Here is a 9,009-nt window from a genome sequence, read left to right as displayed (position 1 = left end):
AGTAGATGCTTGTTACTTAATAACAGATTAATTATGAGAGACTGTTCCTGGTGATATCAGGAAACACTCAACTCTAAGCTCTGTCTTTAACTTGCAATGGCTGGTTGTGGTTAAATGGTTGGTAGCCCCAGTTGCAATGCAGGTGAATGCAATGTGCATGTAAATTCAATGAAGCTGAGTGCTTTTTCATTTATTTGCTTACTTTGTCTCCTGATTGACTGACGTTATTACAAAGAAAAGCACCAAATTCTCCAAACAAAAGGAAGGTCAGAGCACAACCTTGAAGTGGTTTTGTCAGGCTTCATTTTTCCAATTTTCGATACATACAGTACATCAGTGATGGCCTTTGAATTGAAAGATTAGATGCCAATTTACAAAACATTACATTCCCAGAGGGCAACGTAAGGAGGAAGCATTACCACAGAGAGCAATTTACTCTTTTTTGTTATAGATGGCTGTTTGTAGGGCACAGGGAACAGGTGCATTTTTCCTTCACCTTAGAGTTTATTGAAATATTGTCTGGTTTCTACAGCAACCATGATCTCTACCATTATCTGTTAGCCAGAGACAAGGCTGTGTAAATTGGTAATCTTTGAGTGTGTTAAAGAGAGGTATCTAGGGAAACACTAATGAGGATTAGGAGCTTCTTTACAGAGATGCTTTTGGCACGACTCATAATCATATCAGTCAAGACAAATCCATACACAGTATGAGTATTGTGTAAGTCTTGAGCCATCCCGTCAGCTCTTTAATACTTTAATACACATCCTGAACTTTCTCAGACAAGTTTCCTTTAGGTAGTGTTCAGGAATAGTTCTCCAGCGTTATTGAAGGACATTCAAAGCTCTTCTTGTTTTTCTTTTTTGCACTTCTCTGCATTCAGTTATTTACATTCTCTTCCACACCATGTTTTTTGTCCTGTCTTAATCCCCTAACCCCAACCGGTCGCAGTAGATGGCTGCCCCTCCCTTAGCATGGATCTGCTGGAGGTTTCTTCCTGTTAAACGGGAGTTTTTCTTTCCCACTGTCGCCACAGCTTTGCTCATATGGGGCCATGTGATTGTTGGGGTTTTCTCTGTTTTCTTTGCAATATTGTAGAATCTTTACCTTACAATGTAAAGCACCTCAAGGCAGCTGTTGTTGTGATTTGGCACTGTATAAATAAAACTGAATTGAATTAAAATATAATTCTTTGGATGTCGACTGCTTTTTGTTCTGTTCTCTCAAGATGATCCCACACTGCTTCAATAATGTTGTAGGCTCTGGGGGAGGATAGTGTTCCAGGTATGATTTTACTGCACTGGCAGTGTGTTTGGGATCATTTTCATACTAAAAAAATAAAGCTGTTGTCAAACAGATGACATTAGTTTTCTGCTTTCATAAATCCATCAATTTTGACAAGATCCCAACACAAAGTGTAACGAAGTGTCTAAAAGTTCAATTTAAAACTTCTTTGCCAAGTTGTCTGTTGTGAACAACACACCAGATGTAAGAGCGGTTCATGCCTTGTGTTAGATGCCTTGTGTGGCTTAACAAATAAACAAAGAAACGAACAAAACTTTATGGTGAAAAGCCGACAAGAAAACTCACCACTGCACTAGTGCCTTGTTTTACTGGTAACCTTGGTAATGAGACATTTAACCTCTTAAGCCCCAAGCCTACCTGATCTGCTGCTTTTAGCCCCCATATTTGTACCATGGTTTGATTTTTATAGCAGCAAGAGTGTTTTTTATGCAATCCTGTTTTGTAGTCTATCTTTATGCGCGTCTGCAGAGTCAGTAAAGTGCATCATTGTAATTATGTATAATGTAACTTCATTTTACATGACCAAAATGCAAAATAGTCAGTCAAAAACACAGTTGTTAAAAGATAGCAAAGAGGAAACCATGCTTTCTCTTGCTTCGCTGGTTTTAGCAAGACTAATTAGTCTATAGTTTAGCATAAAGGTATTGTAAATGTTTATGTTTCTATTTATTTATTTATTTATTTTTAGCCAGTGTCTGGGTCTGTGTCTGAGCAGGGCTGGTTTCCCTGTCCCTCATGTGGACATTTTGACATCAGTCACAGCCTATAACGAAGGACCCAGCTTGTCTCCTTGATGCCGAAATGTTGAAAGTAGGACAGGAAAACAAGCCCCTTTCATGATTAACCAAATTATTTCCTTTTTTGGTCCAAGATGCACCAGATGTTATTACGGCTTCTTAGTTCTCAGTGTGTTCTTCTCATATCTCTGCCTTTTGTTCCTAACTCTTGTTTTAGATCATAATGACATCTTTAGAGTACACAAGGGGGATGAAATGAGCCCATAATGCACTCTGTGCACCTTGTTTTCTTTTTTGAAATCAAACAAGATCTAAGCTTATGTCAGCTGTGTGAGATTAATGTTGTTCCTATTTGACAGGGCAATTTCAGCCGAGGGTTCATCTTTTGTTTCCACGCTCACAGATGGGTTTAAGTGGTTGCATTTAAGGTCGTGCGTTTGCATTTTACATTGTACTGACAGACTCTGTGTTGAGAGTTGTGGCGATGAATTCATCAGGCTTTGTTTTCCTTGTCTTCACCTCTCCCCCTGGGGATGGTTGTCTATAGCCGTTTTCACACATGCACGGGAGCCGTGAGCCTTTCTAGGCATTAGCTGGCAGAGCTGCGTGTGTCGATGAATATCTTTGAGCAATCTTTGCAGCACTTGCTCTCCTGAACAAAGTCTGTTTAATGTCTGACTGAGCCAATATGGGAGAATAGCAGATAATATATTCAGAAAATTCAAAGCTAGCGGGTGTGATGTCCTGCCTCCTGCATGCTCTATCCAAGTGTCACACGTTGGCTAAATCAAACAGAGGATTTCAAGTGGTGAGAACATGCCTGATGTCAGTCTACTCCTGTGTGTGATAAGTACTAGAGCCCCCATCTGCCCCAGCATCAAGTCTTCAGCCATTTTTATGTGTCAAATGACACGATTTCTGAGTTTTACACCAAGTAAAAAGGCCTAATTAAGCAATCATGACATAAGATATTATTTGAGTTTGTGCAAATTTCAGTTACTATGTTGTTAGATATACATTACATTCGCTACACAAATTCACAGATTACTTCATAAGAACATCTGTTTAGCTCCTTTTTAATATGTTATTTAGCCAATCACATGGCAGCAGTTCAGCGCACTCAAGCATGTAGACATGGTGAAGGCAAACTGCTGATAGACTCAGCAGGTTAAAATGAGAATCAGGATGGGGAAGAAAATGTTATTAGTGCCAGAAAAACTGTTCTGAGTGTTTCTGAAACTAGTGATCCACTGCGACCTCCACACACAACAATCACTATGGTTTGTTGTGTGTGGTGTATGGTTTATATAGACTGCAAAGAAGAAAATGTCCAGTGAATTGCATTTCTGTGATTGAAAATGACTCGTTGGTGCCAGAGGTCAGAGGGGAGTGGACTAATTGCTTTAAACTGATTGAAAGGCAACGACAACTCAACTAGCCACTTGTTACCGGAGAACATGCCGAAGCTTGGAGCGGATAAGCTACAGCTCATACTCCTTCAGGAGGCGGCACAGTGGTACAGTGGTTAGAAATGTCAACTCACAGCAGGAAAGTTCTGGGTTCAAACCCTTAGCTGGAGCCTAACTAGGTGCAGTTTCCATTTTTCCCTGTGCAGGACCTTTCTGGGTACTTAGACGCCCTCCCAAAGACACCTGTATGTGTTAGGTTAACCAGTAGTTCTAGTTTGGTTGTAGGTGTGTAAATATGAGCATGAATGGGGCATTAATCCTCGTATCCACTGGCACTCTGTACACGGTTCGTCCTGCCTCTCAGCCTTTATGCCATATGGCATCTTAAAGTAGGCTCCAGCCTAGTTTAAAGACATTTTCAATCCCCAGTATGCAAATTTAGAGTCAATGAAAAATGAGCATTAAAGAAAAATGAGCAGCAGGCTTCTTTGGCAGACAGGTAGTGCTTTAATAGACTGTGCAAGGGCAATAGAATAATAGAATAAAAGTGTTTCCTTTGATCTTCAAGTGGCTCATTCAAGTTGACCTCGTGTCCTGCTGAGATTTCATTTTCAGTGATTTTCAGACATTTTTATTGAGGGGGAAGGTGAAATTCTGACATTGCTAAAATGCACTGTTGGAGGCCTTTACAAGCTTTAAGGGATTTAAGCTACATCCTTCAGAGAAGTGCCATCATTACTCACCTCGCCGGGGGGCAAAAAGATAAAACAGGCAGCATCCAAGATGGAAATTATCCAACATTTCTTTTCAGGAGGCATGTGCAATAGTATCAGAATTAAATATTTAGTAGAAAAAATACATGTGCACTACTTAAGACTGAGGGTTTAGCCATGCGCTGTGTCTCATGAGCTTCTTGCAAAGACAGATAAATCCTCCACGCATATCAAGTAATCAGAAATGAAATCTTCAGATGTTCATTAGTCAGTAAGTTTATTAGCATCATTGCTCATTCTGCAAATGAGAGAATTTAAACTGATGATATGATTTACGTTTTAATTTCCATTGTAAATCGCGACAGCTTTAATAGTAAACATAAAACTTCTATCAACCCTCCAAAGACGTGTAAACAACACATAATTCAAGTGAGCAACAAAAAGTGATTACTTCAGTGTGAAGGAGGTCATAGCTGCATGTCCATTATGAAATAATTTCAGGTTCTTCGCTTTGTCATACAATTTAAATGTAAAACCATTACAAAGTGTTTTACAGGTGAGGCAGAATGAAACAAAATGACTAAAAAAAGTCAAAATCATGGAAAGCTTTTTATAAAAGAATCCTTTCAAACATGACCTAAATAAAGCAACTGACTCTGCCATCCTAATTTCTTAATTTGTAGGTTGATACAGCGCTTCTGAGGTCTGATTGCAAACTCTGTCCCCTTCTTTTCCCCCGGGCCATGGAAAAAGACAAACCATTGCTCGAGGATCTCCAGGTATGACCTGGTGCGGTCAGTAGATCTTCTTATGCTTCTGCAGAACCAGAAAGTGTATTTAGTTAGAAATAAAGGATGTGACTCTGAGTCATGAATCATTTTAGCTCTGTTGCTATGAAACAGATGTAACAGATGTAACAGATGTAAGAGCAAAGCAAAGTTAAAGATGCCTCCCTTGTGTAGTTATCTTGTCATCCACTGCACCAGCCTCCTAATAATTTTTGCATGACTGCATGGACATAACCATTTCTCTCTGCAATTGTTCGTAACTTAAAGTAACTTTATAAAGAAATTACAGTTAGAGGAAGGTAGCACATTCAGAATACTGACAGGGAACAGAAAGACAGAACATGCTCTCATATCTCATATTTCCAAGGATGTAAGACCTCATAATATCTTACAGACTTGTATAATGTCCAGTTATCTCAGTAGGGCAGGATTACATGTGTTTTGGACACTCAACTCCCTGTCTGGCTTCTGGAGACAGGCACCCCCTGTACTTTTAAAATTAGGCTTGAAGGTGTTCTTTTGATAAAGTTTATAGTCAGGGCTGGATCTTATTTCCAAATCAATTCAATTTTATTTATATAATGCCAAACTGCTTGACTGCAAATTATGCTGTGGCTATGCTGCTACAGTCTCGTGGCGGTTTTCACAAAGCCATACTTAAGGAAAGGAGAACAGGGGGAAAGGCTGAAGTATGTCAAATTACACAAGAACTGCAGTGAAAATCCATGGCAACAGGTCTTACTGGTGCATCTAGAGGCTAGCGCTGAACATTATTGAAGCATTGTGGGATCGTCTTGACCGAAAATAGAACAAAAGGCAGAAACATCCAAAGAAGAGCTTTGAAGAAATCTTACCAAAGAAGGTTCAAGCAATATAAAAGACTGAAGGGAGGTCACACTAAATACTGACTTTCTCTCTATATGGTATTTTCATATATATTTGACGAGTAAAATGTAAAGAGAAAAGATGTGGATCAAGACTTTTGCATATATTACAACATAGAGAGCGAGAGAAAGAGTGTATATTAAGAGCTCCAGTGAAAGGCAAGTTTTCCTTTGATATGAAGGGTCCTTATGGTCACATGTCCAGGCTTCCTGAATAATTACCTTTCGGCAGGCTCATTTCTGGGATTAAAATCCACTGCAATGTTAAGAAATATTCAACAGTTAGAAGGAGTTCTGTGTATTTTGTCTTTGTGGTGCCATTAAACATGGCAGGACTGCAGCTTTACCGCTGCTGTGGTTGAATTATTACCACTTCAAGTGGGTGGTACAACGATTTGCCCTCATCACCCCATCAAGGTAAAATTCATCTTATCTGTGAAATTTAATAGTCTTGCTGCTAAGCCTTGGGATGATGCAGTTAGGCCAAGAACTTCAAATGTTTTGCACCTTTATGTTATCGTATTGCAATTTTATTACTATGTTAGCGCAATGACCACTATTAGACAGAATACTTTATCTCCTTTATTTTGATCTTGGCAGAAGGTTTGTTCTAAGGCATTTGTTAAGTGTAAAAGATCATATTGAAGCTATAGCTTATGTATATGTTAGTACTGAAGATTTACCTTTAGCGGTAACCACTCCCTCAATCTCCCACAAGCTACATTAGTTACAATAGTAACTAACGTTACATTAGTTACAATAGTAACTAATGTAGCTGAACCCCTCCAGGAAGAAGGTGCACTTGAAAATTGAAATTGTTCCAGGGTATTTTGCAGCCAACACAGGTAATGATGATGGTGATAATACCTGTGGTCAAACAGAGCATTAGGAAGAGAGGTAATGTGGCTGACTGCTGGTCAGTAGAAATGAAAAGCCAATAAGCTGCAGGAGACAAAACAGCAGAAACATCCCATTAACACCAACAGAATCAACTGGACATTGTCCACTTCTCACATTTATGTTTTTTTCTAAATCATCACGCTGCACTTCCAGTTCCTTTTCATGTGGTATTTGCAAGTCCTATTGCAAAAGAAGGAAATGGACACAAATAAAAATGTCTTATTCTAAAAATAGGCTGCAGTTATTAAAAATATATACTTTTAATTTCTGAGCTGGCTTTCTCTCCCATGATGCTCATCATCAAGTAAAGTGACCAGGTGAATGCACCAACTAACCAAAAAGAGTGACACACTTATCAACCAAGTGCAGTTTGTGCTCATACAAACCAGCACATCAATCATGAAACATGTTTGTTTTTCTGTTACATTCTGCCTGAAGACCAGACCAACTCTTTACAGAATTAAATATGACTATTTTTTAACAATTTTCGGATAGATAAAATGAAGAAATGTGAGGACAGAGCCAAACCGCCCATCTATCCATTTTCTGAAGCCTATCTTAGCTGTCAAAGGACAAGAGGTGAGGTACAACCAGGACCAACAATCACACACTCACATTCACATCCATAGTCTGTTTAGACCAGTTAACTTCATAAGCACCTCTTTGGACTGTGGGAGGAATGACAGGGAGGGAGAACATGCAAATGAAAGCACCTAGGTGCTGAAACTCCTAAATGGGAAATTCCTTTTCCCATAGTGTCAGTATTAATGTTTAATAAATGCTTCCTCATTGCATGCCTCATAGCTGATCCACACAGTTTTATTCATTTAGCCATCCATCTGTTTTCTTCTGCTTCTACAAGCCAGGGTTGCAGTGGGGCTGGAGTCTATCCCAGCTGTCACAGAGCAAGAGGAAGCATACATGCTGGACAGGCCAGCGTACACACAGCGAGAGCCAGACAGTTATTCACAGGCACAGGAAGAGCACAGAATCTCCACTTAGCAAAGTGCCAGCCAGCCAGTGGATTTGAACCCAGGACCTTTGAACTGAATTGAATTGACTAACACAGCTGATTATTTTTAGCATCATCTGAGTTGCTGATGTAGGACCTCACTCAGTTTCCCAAAACTCTCCCTTTTCACACCTCCAACTGATGTTCACCCTGGGGTCCCATATACAGCAAGGACAGGTTACAAGGCTACATGATGTCACTTGATCAGACTCCTGATTACTCTTTGCTTTGCTTCACACTGGCCCAAAGAGAAACCCCAACCAGCAAGTGAGAACAAAGGGACCAAGTTTTTCTTGCCTCATCATAGTCTTTGGTTAGAGCAGGATAAGTTTGTTCAAGTATGTAGATATTTCACTACAGCTGTTAAATTACTGCAGGTCCCAAAGCTAATTAAGAGGAATAAACGGCAATCAAGTCCCTTTTATTTAACCGTGTCGAGGACTCACTGTCCTGCAGCACACATGGATCTGGACAGAGACCGGTGTGAGAAGTCAGAACAAATGAGCTCCATTCACCACTACGTTGTTGGATTACTCTTACATGGCTGGATAAGCACAGTGGGAGCATTGTTTCATGCTGCTGTCTGGATGGGGCAGTCAATTAGACTTAGTCATCATCTTAAATTAGATCAGAAGACCTCCTCAGGTCCTGCACTGATTTAAATATAAACTAATTTTATATATAGTTATTACAATTCAAATATGAAAGGTTTGAAAAACCTTGAATTATGAATTGCCATCACTAGTAAATATTTGTTTTGTATGCACTGTATAACTTCTATGTCTCATGATATGATTTATCCATGAATGTGGAAACGTTCATAAATGTTCTCATATTAAATTTGATCAAACATTATATGTAGGGAAGCTGTGCATACTGTATATCTACAATACTTACACGTCTCAGTAATGAATATGCTGCTGTAACATAACATGTTTATCTATGGAGCGAGTTACAGAGTTGTGGGTTAGATATAATATGAAATCTAGTAAGTGGATGAAAGTCTGAGGATAAAACAGTCCGCATTTCTGACATTTGTAAATTTTCCCCTCAAAAAGTCAGATTCAAGTAGCATTATGAGAAGTATCTCACAAAACTACAAGGAAAAAATGCTTCCCACTCTCACCCGTTCTCTCTTTTGCTCTCACTCCTATCGCACAACTTTACTCCAAAAAGTAGCCTGACCTCGCACACAGTGTTACATTTGCAAAAAAGCCGCCTCCACAAATTACACGTGTGTTATAAAAGAATTTACCTTTTT

Source organism: Pundamilia nyererei, unplaced genomic scaffold (assembly GCF_000239375.1).
Source record: "Pundamilia nyererei isolate P.nyererei 1_Seehausen unplaced genomic scaffold, PunNye1.0 scaffold00036, whole genome shotgun sequence".
Classification (NCBI taxonomy): domain Eukaryota; kingdom Metazoa; phylum Chordata; class Actinopteri; order Cichliformes; family Cichlidae; genus Pundamilia; species Pundamilia nyererei.
Note: the sequence above shows the minus strand (reverse complement) of the source record.